At 34.8% G+C, this 18,427-nt stretch overlaps 1 pseudogene; it reads right to left on the bottom strand.

Moving 5' to 3' along the window:
• Positions 1–8,003: 8,003 nt before the first annotated feature.
• LOC126888567 (uncharacterized) lies at positions 8,004–10,742 on the bottom strand (annotated as a pseudogene).
• Positions 10,743–18,427: the final 7,685 nt, after the last annotated feature.

The raw sequence follows: 18,427 nt of genomic DNA, 5'->3' as shown, positions 1-18,427 counted from the left end.
TACCACCAACAAAGGAAATGGAAGATCTGGTAGACCATTGTCTTAGCCTGAAGGTAGAACTTATTATCGGCTGCGATTCGAATTCTCACCATCTAGGCAGCAAAGGTAACAACTCTCGAGGTAAGTCTCTTTATGACTATATTATTAGTAAAGATTTGTATATCTTAAATAGAGGCACGGACACGGAACCTACATTTATTAATGTTCGTAGCCAAACAGTTATAGATATCACGCTAGCAACAGCAGAAATATCTAATAAAATTCAGAACTGGCAGGTCTCAGAGGACATCTCTATGTCTGATCACCGCTGGTTGACCTATATTATTAGTCTGGAAAAAAGCCTTATCAAATCTCGCGACCCCAGGAGGACGGATGTAGAACTCTACAACCGTCTCTTAGAAGATGCTCTGCGGAATGAAAAGGCTTTAACTCCAGGAACTAATACAGAATTGGAAAGGTACACGGTATCTATACAAAATAAAATAAGCTACGCTTATAAAAAGTCCAATCCGATAAGGATGGTCCAAGAAAATCGCAAAACCAACTCTTGGTCGAACTGGAACACCTTAGAAAGACAGCAAGAACTTCTTTTAATAAAGCAAAACGCACCAAACTTAAAGAGGATTGGAATATTTATCAATCAAACCTCAGAAAGTTTAAGAAAGTCTACAGACAAAAACAAAGAGCTGCTTGGAGAGCCTACTCTGAGGAAATCGAAGATTTTCCGCAAGCTTCCAGGCAACAAAAAGCGCTCTCAAAAGATCCACATCGGCATATCAGCATACTAACAAAGGAAGATGGAAGCAAAACTTCCAATATTTGCGAAAGTGCTGAGGTCCTGATGAAAATACACTTCCCCGGTTCTAGCGTTTCAAAAGCACCGAACTGGATGGAAGAAAAATTCATACCCACACCAAATGACTGGCATCTTACCAGAACATTAATTAGTGAGGAAAAGATAAGATGGGCCATATCGTGCTTCGCCCCTTTCAAGTCACCAGGGCCTGACGGCATATATCCAGCCCTACTACGGTGGGGACTGGATATCCTTCTGCCGCACCTGTGGGAATGTTCAGAGCCTCCTTGGCTCTGAGATATATTCCTAGAGAGTGGAGAGAGGTACGTGTGGTCTTCATACCAAAACCAGGTAGGATGGATTACACTCTACCGAAGGCTTTCCGACCAATTAGCCTAACATCTTTTCTCTTGAAAACGATGGAAAGGCTATGCGAGAGGTACATAAGAGATGAAGTTCTGGTTCATAATCCACTTCATCCAAATTAACATGCATATACTTCGGGAAGATCTACCGATTCTGCACTTCATCAAGTAGTGGGAAGAATTGAAAGATCGCTGGATAATAAAGAATCCACCCTAGGTATATTCATAGACATTGAGGGAGCGTTTGATAAAACAACTTTCCCAACCATCACCCAACAGCTCAATGTCAGGAATGTCCCTCTGGCCATGAGCGAGTGGATATTCAGTATGCTGTCAAATAGAGCAATAAGCATAAACGTGTAGAAGACGTTTTGGTTAGAGGAATGGTTACGGGAGGATGTCCACAGGGGGTGTTCTATCACCACTCCTCTGGAACATAGTGTTGGATACCCTGGTTGACCAACTCCGCAAGAACGGTTTCTACACAATAGCCTATGCAGACGATATAACCGTCTTGCAAAGCGGTAAGTTTGAGAACACACTATGCGAGAGATTACAAGTTGCTCTCAGACTAATAGAAACATGGTGTAAGGAACACTCACTGTCTATAAATCAAAAAAGACAGAGATGATCCTCTTCACCAGAAAAAGAAGGATCACGGGCTTAATACCCCCTAGGATTCGAAACTGCAGTCTGAACTTCTCTGAAGAGGGGAAATACCTTGGTATTACCCTTGGCAGGAAGTTAACATGGAACGCTCACTTAGATAGTAGAGCTAAAAGAGCATATATTGCCTATGAACAGTGTTTACGAACGATCGGACGCACTTGGGGCCTTTCACTCAGGGTGGTCGCCTGGATCTACATTACTGTCATTAGGCCAATGCTAACTTACGGAGCCATTGCTAGGGTACCATACAGGCAACAGCCATCAACAAACTAAACCATATTCAACGGATGGCTTGTCTAAATATAACAGGTGTCATGAAAACAACACCAACTGCTGCAATGGAGTTGCTCATTGGCATTACTCCTTTAGACATATATGTCAGAGAGGTGGCGCTGATGACGATGATGAGATTACGCTCAGCGGGTGCAAACCTTGATGTAGGAATGGGACAATTGAGATGTCGTTTCTGGCGGGGTGAGCTGGAGGCACTGCCCCAGCTACATGCGGGCCATGGATGCGACTCAATTAAACCTACGTTTGTCTTCGACAAACCCTACAAAATCGAAACAAGACAACATAGGGAGTCAAACGTTGCAAATGCATATTGCATCTACACCGATGGCTCCAAAACGGAAGAAGGCTCAGGATGCAGAATATACTCCAGTTCACTAAACCTTAGTATACAATGGGATATGGGCAAAAATGCCAGCATAGTTCAGACTGAACTGGCTGGTATCTGTATAGCCACAAAAGAGATAATCGGGAAAGGTATAGCCGGCAAAACTATAATAATCTGCACAGACAGCAGACAAGCGCTACTAACCCTGAACAGACCACGTGTCATATCAGGGCTAGTAATGGAGTGTCATGAATCATTAGCCCAAGCTTCAGATGGTAACAACATCATCCTGAGGTGGGTTAAAGGACACAACGGAAATAAAGGCAACCGCATTAGTGACCAGCTAACTAGGAAGGCAGCAGGCCTAAGACTCTTAGGAATTGGTGATCTTTTTGGCTGGTCAACTGCAACAATCGCGGAAATTGTCAAATATCACTCCCACACGCAAACCATGAAAAGATGGGAAGAAGGGCCAGGATGTAGACTTGCCAAGGTACCTTCGGAAGTCAGCATCAGAAAAGTACTTGAGAATGACCAGGAAAAACCTACGCTTGACAGTTGGTTTTTTAACTGACCATTTAATTGTCAACTAAGAAAACACCTCCACACACTGGGGCTAGTAGACACATCTCTATGCAGGAGGTGTGAACGAGATGACGAAACTGTCGAGCATGTCCTATGTAAATGTCCGGGGTTATCGTCAATACGAGAGTATGCTTTCGGCGAGCCTTGGCCTACACCTGCCGATATAGGGGAGATGTCACCAGGTGATTTGTCCACCTTCCTGAAAATGGCAGGATGGATGATGAACTAAGGACGACAACCCCCTGGGAGGATGTACAATGGGTCAATTGTGGCCTAAGTGCTGTGGGACTTGACTCACACTCCCTACTCTACAGATACAGAAGCCCTAGGTGCAGATCTGGGCATTTAGTACTAAAAGCAGTGAAGTAAATCGATTTTTAAATACAGCATCTATAGAAAAATGGGTGGAAATGCATACTTGCATTTTAAACTGCATAAAATGCACCCAGACGTGCATAAACATGTCAAAATAACTATAATAAGTACCAGATTTTGTTTCTTGAAGGTTTCTGGGGTCGCTGAACACGACTACGCTATCACGACCGACTTCCGGGGTACCTGGTACCCAGGATCACTGCTGATGCAAACAGATTATTTGGAGGTGTTTGAAGTCCTGGTGCAGAGCACCTGGTGCCCAGTGTATCTACTAATGCACGTCATCCAGGGATTTTGGGAGCTTTCGGTATTAAATTGATGCAAGTAGATTACTCGATCTGTTTTTTGGGTTACTGAGAACGAATACGCCATCAGAACCGATAATCGGAGTACCTGGCGTCTACGTTCACGTCATCTTCTAGAGTTTCGAGGGATTTCGGCACTAAATTAATGCACACAGATTACACGAGGATTTTTGGGATTACTGAAGACAAATACGCCATCGGAACTGACACCCGGAGCACCTGGTGTCCAAGGTGACTGCTAAGGCATGTTGTCTTCCGGAGTTTAGAAAGTTTTTGGGCAGCAGGTACGTCGGGAGTTGCTTTTGATGGCGTATTCGTGTTCAGCAACTTCAAAAACCTCCAAGTAATCTGTTTATATCAATGTAGTGCGGATAACCCTCAAACCTCCAGATAACGTACCTTAGCAGTGACTCAGGGCACCAGGTGCTCCGTAAGTCGGTTCTGAAGGAGTACTCGTGTTCGGCGACCCTAAAAACCCCCCGAGTAACAAAATCTGGCCATTAATACATTTATTTTGACATGTTTATGCACTTTTGGATGCATTTTATGCACTTTAAAATGCAATTATGCATTTTCCCCATTTTTCTATAGTAGACTTTTCCTGATATCATCTTAAACGTAATGCAAATAGTTGTAAGTCTTTAGGTGCTGTATTTAAAAATCGATTTATTTTGTGCCAAATGCCCTGGTCTAGTGTCCTAGTTAGAGTTGCACAAGTTTGACTTGAATGTTTGAACTTGACTGAGTTTGACTTAATTTCAAGTCAAACTCAAGTCAATCCCTCTAACAAATAATTCAAGTTAAGTCAAACTGGTCAATCGTACAGGTTTGAAAATTCAAACTGTTTGTCAAACTAGTTTGAAAGAGTTTGAAATAGCTATTTGTATAACAAGGGAAGAAAGTTCTACTTTTCCTCCCGAGAATGAAGTTTACTTCCCGACGCGTAGCGGAGGGCAGTAATCATTCAAGGGAGGAAAAGGCACTTTATTCCCATGTTATACATATGGTTTTTCCACCTTCCTCAAATTAATAACAAGTCATTTTTTCATTTTTACTTTATTTATGTAACTAACCAACAAAATTTATTAAAACTAAAACTAACAAGTAGGTACAATATAACTGTCAACTGTCAAATATAAGTCAAATTGTTAATATAAACACTGTTATATACATTATAAATAAACGTTAAAATGTATAGATACTTACGTAATAGAAAATAGATATTGTCAATAAGTTATATTTCATGAATGAAATACAATGACGTCACTTTTACTTTTCCTCCCTAGGGAGGAAAAGTACAACTTTGGTCCCTACAATCAGGTCCGGAAAAGTATACTTTCGGTGGAGGTAGGTGGAAAAATATTTTATTTCGTAGATATATTTTTTTGTTGAGATAGACATGTCAGTTGCCAATTAAGATAAGAAATTTAATAATACATTGAGTGCCATATAAATCATCCTTTAGTTCCAATAATTTTAGTATTTGTTTCCCTCTACTCATTTTTAAAAATTATGTACAATAGAACACTGACACTTTCACAGTAAACTATTTTTCCACCTACCTCTACCGAAAGTATACTTTTCCGGACCTGATTGTAGGGAGCAAAGTTGTACTTTTCCTCCCTAGGGAGGAAAAGTAAAAGTGACATCATGGTATTTCATTCATGAAATATAACTTATTGACGCCCTGTACAATATCTATTTTCAACTACGTAAGTATCTATACATTTTAAGGTTTATTTATAAAACACTCTGTATTTTGCAGAATGGTAAAAAACAGTAAATTGTTATTTTGATTTAACAATGTTTACATTAATAATTTGACTTATATTTGACAGTTGACAGTTATATTGTACCTACTTGTTAGTTTTAGTTTTAATAAATTTTGTTGGTTAGTTACATAAATAAATTAAGTAAAAATGAAAAATGACTTGTTATTAATTTGAGGAAGGTGGAAAAACCATATGTATAACATGGGAGTAAAGTGCCTTTTCCTCCCTTGAATGATTACTGCTCTCCGCTACGCGTCGGGCAGTAAACTTCATTCTCGGGAGGAAAAGTAGCCTCCCTTGTTATACAAATAGCTATTAAGCACGCACAACAAAATTAAATAAAAAAATACTAAGTGAACAATTTGTGGTTTAAATGGGATCTAGCTATTTTCATAATTTTCTGCTTTTATAACCGATAACAATAAACACCGGCATGCACCATCTTCAACGACAGAACGAAAGTCATAAAAAAAAGGTTTAGGAAAGTTCAAAAGGAAGAAAACAAAGAACCTCAAAAATCTGTTTTCGTACCAACAGTATACGTTGACTTGCACTCTTAATACAAAGCAGACTTTTGAAATTAAAAGTTGTACTGTTGGAATAAAATCAATATTTATACATGAAAAACAGGCTATTGACTTATACTCTTAGTACAGGAATAATTAATAAACATTCAAAATTCAAAATATAGAAGAATCCCGAAAGGTCCATTTTATGACTTACACTATAGGTACTCTTAGTACATAGCACGTTAGATATAATATAGAGATTTTATATAGATTATTTGTATTTTCCAATTTAATTATATATAATAAATTACTTTTAATGGGAAATAAGCCACAATTTTACCAAAAAACTGATTTTATTAACGTAGTATTTTGTATTTTGACAACCAAACCCGATTTGGGCTTCGAAAATTGGTAAAATTGTGGCTTATTTCCCATTAAAAGTAATTTATTATAAAAATGCCACAAGAAAATAGCTTCAGAACAACATTAATTATATATAAACACAGCATTTTCACTTCAAAAAAATTCCATAATTTTTTGACCGAAACTTCAAAATTAATGTGTACATTGATGGGGACAAAATGTTATTCTGGCCAAACGCTTAGTTTAGCATAAACAGACCAAAGACGGTTAGTCGGTGCTTAGTCTACAATTGCGAAACTGTTATGAATGGCAGTTATGAATATATGGCAGTTATGAATGGCAGTTAAGAATGGCAGTTATGAATATAGTCTTGTTAGGCAAAACTAAAAACCCTTAATAGACAAAATGTCGCTTGGTTTATTTTTGTTTTTCTTAATAACCGTTAACGTGACAATAACAGGGATTTTTCCGAGATAGTTTTAGCTATGCGTCACCAGAATCCGCTGTTATCTCGATTTTAAAGAAATAGCGCTTGGTCGAGTATGCATAACGCCGTCCTTTTAAAGAATTAGTTCACTGTTTGTGATTTTGTAACGCTGTTTTTTATTTTTAGATAATAGAAGTATAGTCCGTCCGCTATAACTTTTCCCATGCGGTACGATTCATTTTCAATCAAATTAAGTCAAAACATAAATTGAAACGAACGTCGATGTGTATATACATTTTGTATACTGTATACGTATACTATATACTACACACATCGGCGTACGTTTCACTTTCTCTTTTGACTTAATTTGATTGAAAATGAATCGTACCGCATGGGAAAAGCAGGGATGGGCGGTGTCGATAATGTCATGTCGACAATTCGATTGTCGACATGTCGACAATCATGTCGATGTCGAGTGATTTAAAGTTGTTGCCAATGTCGACAATGTCGAGTATGTCGACAATTAGCAAACGATCAGAATGACGTTCCGTGCGCACTAATTTGAAATTTTAGGTTAATCTGGCTGCGCTGACTTATTGAAAAAGTATGCATTAATGTTTCAACAAGTTGCAAAGAGACCAAATAATCTCAAACTTTTGAAACTTTTAACCTCACTATTAACTTGCGATTGTCAAATTCATAGGATATTCCATAATTGTTTGATTGCAGGTTTTTCAAGTGTAAATGAATTTTAAATAGATTCATATAGAGACAATTTATTATGTGCAAACCTCATGATAGAGTAATGCAATGTAATGAATCTAAAATATTACCATATAGATGCAAAACCAGAAAAAACCAGCAAAACAAATTTTCATAGATTTTTAATTTTCTATCGTTACTCGTAAACTCGTAACATTTACAGAAAGGTTTAAAAAAATTAAAAAGAAACGTAAACCTAAACGTCAGTAAACGAGGTAAGATTCAAAACCACAATCAAACATATCTCAGTACATTGAAACCTTACCTTGTTTCCTAACATTTCGTTTACTTTTTTTTAAATTTTACTAACTCTTTATTATAATAATTATAGTATAATAATTACTGAAACAGTGTTGAATCTCTTCGTGCTTTGGCAGAGACTGCATAATAAAAACATTACAACATTTTGCGGTTTTGCTAATTTTTAACCAAAGAAAACATTTAACCAATAATACATCAAATAGTTGTACTTTCCCCGTCCATATCTACAATTTCTTCCTCGTCCAGGTCATAACTATTTTTATCAGGATATTCTCCCTTTAATGAAACATAAATATGTACCAATTTCTTGGAATTAGTGAACGTTAATCTATTTCTTATCAGACTGTGAATGTGTCCCCAATTTGAAAAGAGTCTCTCGATTTGAGCTGAGGAGGCTGGCATTTTTAGAAGTCTGAGAGCCATTTTAGCAAGAATTGGGCATTCCAGTTTGACCACTCGCCAAAATACTAGAGGCTTTTCAACTCCTTTTTCCCAAAGTGTTGAGAATATTCCTGAAATTGTAAACCTAATATATTAAAAATCAAAAGAGCGATAATTTTGTCTGAAAGACTTACCCCATTTAGTGTTAAATTTGTCCCATTCTTCTATGCCCTGATTGCACAACTTTCTGAGTAAGAACTGAGTTATTATACCAGTGTGCTCTGACGTAAGCTTGGAATTTTCATATTTCGGATGCAGATAGTACGCAGTTAATGCGTACACGTTTAACGCCATTTGTTGTCTGTGTTTCAATTTTTCTTTAAGGTTATCTGGCAGATTCAAATTGAGCAACAGATGAACGGCATCTGCTACAGATATGTCAGATTTCTGACAAACATTGATCAGATTACAAATGGGTTCATAAATTTCTATGTTCTGTTGAATCTCATCCACAAATTCATCGTTGAAGATTAATTCCTTGACTTTCGGCTTAATCTTTTTTTTTCGTTACAGCGGCTACTTGTTTCATATATACCAGATTTTCTAGGAGACTTTCGAAAGAATCTCGGTAAGAGCACCATCTTGTTTCGGCCGGCAATTTGAATCTGCGCCCTCCCTTATCAACTATCATTTTTTCTAAATCTGGTTGCTTAAATTCTTTGAGGACAATGACCACATTGTCGACTAACTTTTTATCCAGCACGTCTTTGGCTAAAAGGTTGCCGGTGTGGCTATTGCACGTAGAGTGCCACATGTTGTGCTTGAGGAGGGATCCCATTTTAATCATTGCACTAGCATTATCCGAAACTATACCGTACGCATCTACATCGTATTTTTCTTTTGCAATTTTTTTAGATTCTGTTATTATTTCGGCAAGTTTTTCTCCAGTCTCAGACTCCGTGGTTAAATCCCAAGCATCAAGAAAGGCATTTTTTCCGTCTGCACTATGCAACATTGTCACAACCGTTTTAGAATTAGTAGATGAGTTTTTCCAACCGTCACACAAAATGACTGACTCGGTTTCCACTTTTTTACGTGAAATCTCAATACAGTCTTCATAGCACTTATTTAAAAGCGATGTACAAAGTTTTTTCCGGCCAGGAATTTTGTCTAAATAAGCAGGACGGATCGTTTTTATAAAATTTTTAAAGAGAGGTGATTCTACCACAGTAAATGGTAAGTTACAGCCGAATATAAATTTGGCTAGTGCAGTGCTTATCTTCTCCTCTTCATACTCTTGTAATATGTCCATATAGTCGGTGATTTTCTTTGATTTTTTGGCTGGTCTAGCTTGAGATGTAGCGAATAAATTTCTTTTATTCGTGCTTGTGTAGCTTGTGCTGGAGGAAGTTGGAGTACTTAAGTTAGTCAAATTACTACTCTCAGTATCAGTAGTTGATAACATCATATTTTCAACAATACTATGAGTGCCTTGAATTGCTACACCATTGTTTTCTTCCAATTCCAATAAGGCGGCATCGGTATCTAATGAATTTTCTATAATTCCATCTAGCATGTTTTCAGGTGAAGTTCCAGTCACAACAGCTAGCGAACCATCTTCCATAACTTCGTAACTACCGTTCGTTGTATTCTAAAATTCAAAATAAAAAGAAACTCTAAGGTGACTAAATATGAAGGGCGGATCTACGGACACCCTGTATACAGAAGTTGGCATAGATACAGCGTTTTGTACTTAATTCAATAGGCCAATCCGTTTTTTGCCGTAAAATACTAAACTTGGTGTTTTTTAAATGGGACACCCTGTATATAGAGATGCAACAACGTGAAAACCTCAGAATACAAATTCTGGGGTGAAAACTGATGCAATTTATGTCCCCTTCCGAATTCGAATTAAATAGTAATCAAGAAATCTACAATAATATATAGTGCGTTATTTTCACTTCTTGCCGTTAGATGGCTATACGGTTTTTGACGCCATGTTTTCTCCAATATACTACTACCGAAATGGTGATCCATGCGTTGTTGAGTTATGCGGCTCCGAACACATTTTACGATTCATTTTTATATTATAGATAAATGTAATTTCAAAAAGTTCCCCCCAAAATTTTTTCTAGATCCGCCCCTGCTAAATATGTAGTAGAACATACGTCCTATATACTCACTTGTGGATTAACTGTAGGTGTAAAACCTGTGTCTGAGCCAGTATTTTCGTATCTCGAAACATGCGACATTTCATTATTGGATTGATTACCATTGCCACGATCTAACTTGCAGACGTTTCTTAAAATGAAAGTACGGGACGGGGTTAGTTATCAGCCGATACAAATATCAATTTCAGAGAATAAATCTCTATAGCTATCCAGCTAAAATTAATTAAAATATTTCTTCTTACCTGTGACTTTGCAATCTTGCTGCAGCTCTATTTTTTATCACATTTCCACATACACAACATTTAGCCGCGTGCTTTCCTTCTATCTTTAATACTTTGAATGATAATATATCATAGCTTTTATTCAGTTTTCTGCCACTCATTTTGATTCTGATCAGATCAGATCACATTCAAAGTTTACAACTGAATAATTTCATAACATAACCTCACTTTTTTCCATTATGGACACGTTGCTGACATTGTCGACATTGTCGACATTGTTGACACGTTCTCGACATTGTCGACACGTCTGTGTCGACAATTAAAGTCGACGTGTCGATGCCCATCTCTGGGGAAAAGTTATAGCGGACGGACTATATGTATGCACTTTGCAATTTTCATTGTTTTGAAATCACCTGCCGCAACATCAAATAAATCAATATAATTATTTTTCTTAGTTAATACTGCTTCGACTACAGATTGTTTCTCTTAATTTTTGCACTGGGAATACCTTCAATATCAGACTCAATTTGTTCTCGTACTTATTCTAAACCGAAAAATATCCAAATTCAGTTATTATCTTCCAAAGCCACACACTTCAAAACGAACGTAATAAAAAAGCCAAACATGGACGTCTAAATATGAACTACAAACTAATTTGCGGAGTAGCAGAGTACAGATTCAGACCTATCCAAATAAGTCACAACAAAATCCGTACGCTCTCAATAATTAGAATTGGAAATAAACACGTTGCCAATATATGGATATTCAAACTTCAAACTGTTTGAAGAAGTTTGATTTCAAGTTAAACCTAAAGATATCGAAATCAAGTCAAGTCAAACTTTTTTACAAAAAAAGTTTGATTTTCAAGTCAAGTCAAGTTTGTTGAATAAAATCAAACTAGTTTGACTTGATGCATCTCTAGTCCTAGTATGATTGTGTAGGTTATATTAGGTTAAATGTTAAATAAAACAAAACAAAATAAAACGAAAAATATTATTAACCGTTAAATACTACGGTTTAGTTAATATCTAACCATATCATAACATAATATATATCATAACATATCTAAGACCATAATAAATATACCTACACAATGTTAATCGGAGAACATTTTAAATAAAATTCTCTCTTAGACACACTCCTTACACATACAAAAAAATTGGTCAGATCCGGGAATTTAAAATGCAATTTACAATTTTTATTGGAGATAATCCAATAAATAAAAATTGGAGAAATAAATTTTAGGTGGTTTAAAAAAAGTTTATTTTGACGTTTTGTTTTCCACTTTGGAAATCGTTCTCAAAATACTAAAGGATAATAAATTGTTTAAAAATTTATTAATGTTTTGTATTTTGAGAACGATTTTCGAAGTGGTAATCGAAACGTCGAAATAAACTTATTTTAGAGAATTTAATAGTTGTATTATTTCGAGCAACGTTACCTTTAACTTGAGCCCATATCAACTCTATCGCATTAAGCTCACAATGATAGGATCGCAAGTGAGGTATTCCATACCTCGTTATCTGGCTATCTCCTCAATAACATATTTTTGATAATTTTGTTTATGGATGTTGGTAATATTTATACTACAATTACAATAAAGTTGCACTAGAAATAAACAAACCAAGATACGTTGAATGTTACGAGGAGCACTCTCAAATCATAATTTACTACGTATGTATACGGGCAATAACGTAAATCCGGCCAATAACGTTAATAACCGGCCAATATTTACAATGGCCTGTTGAATTAGTCATTATCGACAATGGCGGGATATTAGATAACTTTATTGTCCATAGAAACTGGACATTGATGATCATTTTAAATTCTTGATTACAATTCCATCATTGTCCGGTCAATGTCAACAACGCCCGTTGTTAATCGGTCAATGTTGAAATTTAGACTAAAAGATAGGTTATGTTTATTATTTGCTTCATTTCTGTGCTCGTGCTGAAATTATTCTTAGTAAATTTAGGTAAAAAGTGTTACAAAATGCCATGGTTCACTATATTGTCAAAATAAAAATGATTAGCCTTTAAAAGCTATCTTGTATAAAAAAAAATAATAGGACATCATACCTAATTTTATTTATTTATCAACATTGGCCATTTGCTTTTGGCCACTGTCGTTATTGACCGGTTATTGATGAAAACTCCAATTTTAGGTTATTTTTTTATAACATTGGCCAATAGCTAATGCTATTGTCGTTAATGGCCGGGCATTGTCGTTAATAACCAGGGGAAATGGACATTCACGACAATGCCCGGTCTTTAACGTCAATAGCCAATTTACATCATTATCCGTAACATATACATCGTAAATCCCAAATCATGATTTACAAAGTTTATGCATTGTAAATCATAATTCGGAAGTGCTCCTCGTATCGAAACATTCAACGTGTCTTGGTTTATTTATTTCTAGTGCATCTTTATTGTAATTTTCATATTATAGTTCTGTTTTTGTTCTGCATCGTCAAAGTTTAGTTCCTTAAAAATTTACTAGGTGGTAATTTAATTTTTCTTCATTGCGTTGTTGTTAATGTTGACTAATGGTAATCAACAGGCTGATTCTAACAGACCTGCAAGGAGACGAGATTTTAGTCCAAACAGCTAAGGGTCCCTACAGAAGGAGTACTTCTCCCGTCCTTTCGTCACTCCTGGTGGATAAATTGATTTCACTCCTTAACGCACTGGAAGACTGGAAGTGAAAGTGCAGGCCTATGCGGATGATCTAGTAATGGTACCTAAGAGCAAAATATGGAAATGTTCGATCTAGCACACACCAAAGAATATTAAACATCCTTACTAGGTGGTGCGACAGGGAAAAACAACAGGTTGGAAGTGGTACCAGATGCAATACAACCTAAACATAATTTCGTTTACCGTCCACATTCCAGAAAGGGACGAATTAGAGTCGAATAAAACAAATCTCATAATGGCATATCAATGATGGTATACATAATACATCTCTAAAACTGATGAAGGAGTTGACGCTGGGGTATACGGAGGGAAAATAAGACTAAACCTTAGTGAAAGGCTAGGTAATCACACTACTATCTTCAAAGCGGAAAGTTTTGCTTAGAGACGCGCATGCAGGAATTAATCAAGAGGAGTTGCAGGCACAAATCCATAATAATTATACAGTGCGGTGGAATAAGTGTTGCCCCCCCCTATTAACTTGTTTATTTTAAGAATATAAACAAAACGCTCGGACAGGTCGATTTTTAAACTAACCATAGTATATTATAGCATCAACGTTTCGAACTTTACGCGATCCCTCTTCAGGTGACAGGCATAACTTTGATTTTGTTAAATAGGAAAGTACATCATGTGACACCTCATTTAAAAGCTCTTAAAATACTGATTTCAAAAATGTATAATACTTTAATCCTGTTTGAGAGCGTAGGCGCAAAATTTCGGTCGAACTCTTTTTAAACGCATTTATTTTTTTCGAATTCTGAGAAAACTAATAAGTATTTTTGAAAAATTTAAACGCAGAATCAAAGATTAGATTATTACCGAGGACTTACAGTCCCTTATAATAAACAAAAAATTTCGTTTGAATGATATATTTGAAATTAAAAATCACACTAAATTTTCTCTTTTTATCACCACTGTGACTTATTAAAATAAACATTATAGGAGTTCTCAGTTACTTTGGATCATCGAGAATACTGTAATATTTCATTCTGCGTTTAAATTTTTCAAAAATATTTATTAGTTTTTTCAGGATTCGAAAAAAATGATTGCATTTAGAAAGAATTCGACCGAAATTTTGCGCCTACGCTCTCAAACAGGATTAGAGTATTATACATTTTTGAAATCAGTATTTTAAGAGCTTTTAAATGAGGTGTCACATGATGCACTTTCCCATTTAAAAAAATCAAAGTTATGCCTGTCACCTGAAGAGGGATCGAGAAAGTTCGAAACGTTGATGCTATAATATACTATGGTTGGTTTAAAAATCGACCTGTCCGAGCGTTTTGCTTATATTCTTAAAATAAACAAGTTAATAGGGGGGGGGGGGGGCAACACTTATTCCACCGCACTGTATGTTAGCCAGGCTGCAAATAAGGTACTGGAATCTAATCGGACTTCAAGTTAGTTTGAAACCGTCTTCATACTCTGTTTAGAATCGGAAAGAGTAATAAAGTACCTTTACTCTGGGTGTCTGGACATACTGGTATAGAAAGGAACGAAAAAGCGGACCTATTTGTCAGGAGAGGCACAAAAGTAACATTCATAGGTCCAGAACCTATCGATGGCATAGCAAGAAGCACAACCAAAAGAACTATATCAGTTGGGTGGAACGGATGAAACGTTACTACAGCAATTCTGCAACAGACTGCGATACATAAAAAAATGTACCATCAAAATATTTTCACTGTGGTGAAGGACAACTGAATATTTCCCGCTGATAGATTGTACCTAAAGAGCTGCATGGCTGTATAGAAGAATCCTGAGAATATCTCCTTACGTAGACAGAGAAACGAATGAAGATGTCTTACGATGACTTTCAAAAGAAAGAAAACTGAATAATGAAATAAAGATATCTTGCCGACACGTAATGAGAAGAACAAAAAAAAGAGGCTTCTGTAGAGAAAGATTTTAGGAGCAAGCTAGCGATTTTCGTTGGCAAGCGACGAATACAAATAGTCAACAGAATATAATATGTAAATGGTCATGATGATCTCCAAACTTCGAAAGAAGACGACACCTTAAAAAGAAGAAAGTGCTGCAAAAATAAATGATCAGCAAATTAAAAATCCTAGTCAGACTACAAAAACAGCAGGAGCTATTCCGAAACTAAACACTAAACCTAGCAATTTTCCGCAGTAAGATGAATCACTCTGCAACTTTTTGCATTCGATTGGAGAAAGTGTCAGGAAATTTCGTGAATAAAATTCATGGTAGTAAAATGAATTTTGCATTTTATGCATAAAAAAAAGCATCTCCCCACCGAGAGAACAATTTATTTTCTCCTATAACACTGATTTCTTTAAGCCATCTTTCTTAAAATTTAACATAATATTATATCATATTAACCTTAAACATACCGGTATACGTATAAAGAAACGAGTTTTTTTAAACAGAACTCAATAATTTCTTACATATAATTTCTTCAATACTAAGAAGTGCATTGATCGTTACATTTTTATTTTCTTATCCTGAAGTTTTTTTTCTTAAATTGAAAACTACAAATATTTTTCAGTATAAGAAATATATGTTAAGTTAATCTATATTTATGTTTGTGAACAAGAAATTTTCTTGCAATCAAATAAATATTTTAAATAATTTCTTCAATACTAAGAAGTGCATTGATCGTTACATTTTTATTTTCTTATCCTGAAGTTTTTTTTCTTAAATTGAAAACTACAAATATTTTTCAGTATAAGAAATATATATGTTAAGTTAATCTATATTTATGTTTGTGAACAAGAAATTATCTTGCAATCAAATAAATACAAGAAATAATTCTTCAGAAATATCCTCTGTAGTAACTGTGGTTACAAAATAAAAACTTTATCATTAAACCGAAATGTTACTTGCAAAGAGTTTCTCTTCCACAAAAGAATTGCGCAGATTAACTATTTATGATTTAATCGTCAGTGTTTGTCAAGATGGCGTGATATTAGGTCATGTTCATACAGATAGATTTTGGATTTGTTGGTGTTCTTTAAAAATTAACGGATATTTTGAAGGTACGTACATATATTTATTAAATAAAAGTAAATTGAGTAATTTAAGATGTACTAATAATATTGTTGCGTATCCGAATGGTTATAAGAGAAACATAATAATACCTATCTTTATATGCTTTTTAGGTATAATGATGAACAACTCTGAAAGAATGGAGCTTATTATTCTAACTGGGAAATAAGCCACAATTTAAAGCTGGGACAGAATGATATAATATATAGCTTCAGAACAATATTAAGAAAGGAGATATTAACCAACTGCGGGGCCTTCCAGAAATTGTAGAATTTTATACATGTAAGTATCTTTTTAAAAATGTGTATACTTATTTATCAACTATAATAGGTTTCTTAAATGTATCGTCTTATATAAGAATATACAATACAACGCTATATCCGCTAGGTATGTCAAATATGGCGGGTGCAACGCTGAGGATGTTTTCTGTTCATTTATTTGTGATAAAGAAATCAGTTTGCCTAAAAGAAATATTTTAATGGTTAAGAAATTTTATTGCCGAAAACTGTGAATTAGTTAATATGTATTAAATGACTTAAGATGTAAAGTAATAATACATTTCTGTAATAAAATTTCTTAATGATTAGGTATGCTGTCTCTTTTAGATTATAAAAATAAAGAAAATTACATATTATGTCTGCTTCAATGTTTTACATTGGTTGTATTTTCCCTCTTGTTTTAGCTAAACAATATTTATTGTGTGACTTTATATTATACAGATAAATAATTAATATTTCATTAACAAAAAGAAAAAAATAAACAAAGATGTGTAGGTTAAATAATGCTGTGTTTGAACTAAATATGATTGATTATTATTAGTAGATATTAATAGTTCTTATGTGGGGCCGTGTATTTGTTTTTTTTTTGTATTTTATAAATTTGTCAAAATAAATATCTATATCTTTATAAAAAAAATATTAAAATAAGTTTACTCTTTCTACATAACGATTTTGTTTTAGTGAATTGCTGATATACAAAGTGCTATTAACAAAAGAAGGAAAAATTGAGGAAGTTGGATTTGCCTCTCCATTCTTTTATTGTTGTGTAGAAGCCAGTGGTTTAAGAGTGGAGAAAATATTTGTATGTAATAATAACGTTTTATATCTTGTTTTTATTAATAAATAATGATTTTACCTTAACACAATGATTTATTTCGCCGTATGTAATATCACTTTATTTTCAAGAAATATTACTTAATTCTAAATATACGATTATATACAATACGAAATATATTTCTTAACATTAAATACATTAATTATTAATAGTAAGGTCCTTACTAAAAAATATTATTGCTCAGAAAGAATAGTTTTGTAATGTCAAGGAAATATATTCTTATGACTAATAAAATCAATTAACATCAAGTGTAATTTCTTTCTGATAAATGGGTTTGAAGTTTGCCAGAAAGTGATAGTTCAATCATGTTTAAAAGATATATTTATTTGGCTATAGTAAATTTTATTTGAAATATTTTAGAAAATTATATTATATTACATACGAAGATATATTTCTTAGGCAATATGCCAAGTCGATCTTTCTTAAATATAAATAAAGTTTCTTTATGTCAAGAATTTTTTTCTCTCGGTGCAAAGTGCACAGAAAATGAAAAATTTGCAACTCGGGAAATATCGACAGAAATAAGTTCAACTTTATTACTTTTGAGGTGTTCGAGATCCCTGAATACAATAAAATGACGATGGTCCTTGAGCTACCTAGTGCCCAGAGAGGAGCTGATCTGGAGTTTTATGTTATTTTCATTCAAATCAGTCGAAAGTCATCACTCGAAAGTTTTCGAGGTCGCTGAACACGAATATGGTGATGGTCTTCGAGCTCCTGGTGCCCAGGGTGGACCTCGTCTACTGGAGATTTATGTTATTTGTTATGGCATAAAACATATCGTCCCCTTAATACTACAACTAGGTAACTCGAAATTTTGATATTTTAAGCTATCTACCGTTTCCTATAGAATTTCTCACTCTCTTTTTAATACTACAACTAGATAAGTTCTATTCCCATTCTATACATGAGAATCCAATTACACAGTAAGAGCTATGTAATAAGTTCGAAATAAAAATTGTTGCTAAAAGTGGTCATCTTGAAATATCTAAAAGTGCATCTGACAACGTCAAAAATCTCTG

The sequence above is a fragment of the Diabrotica virgifera genome, chromosome 7, assembly GCF_917563875.1.
Source record: "Diabrotica virgifera virgifera chromosome 7, PGI_DIABVI_V3a".
NCBI classification, from domain to species: Eukaryota; Metazoa; Arthropoda; class Insecta; order Coleoptera; family Chrysomelidae; genus Diabrotica; species Diabrotica virgifera.
The sequence above is the reverse complement of the archived record's forward strand: the minus strand, read 5'-3'. Positions and strand labels throughout refer to the sequence as shown.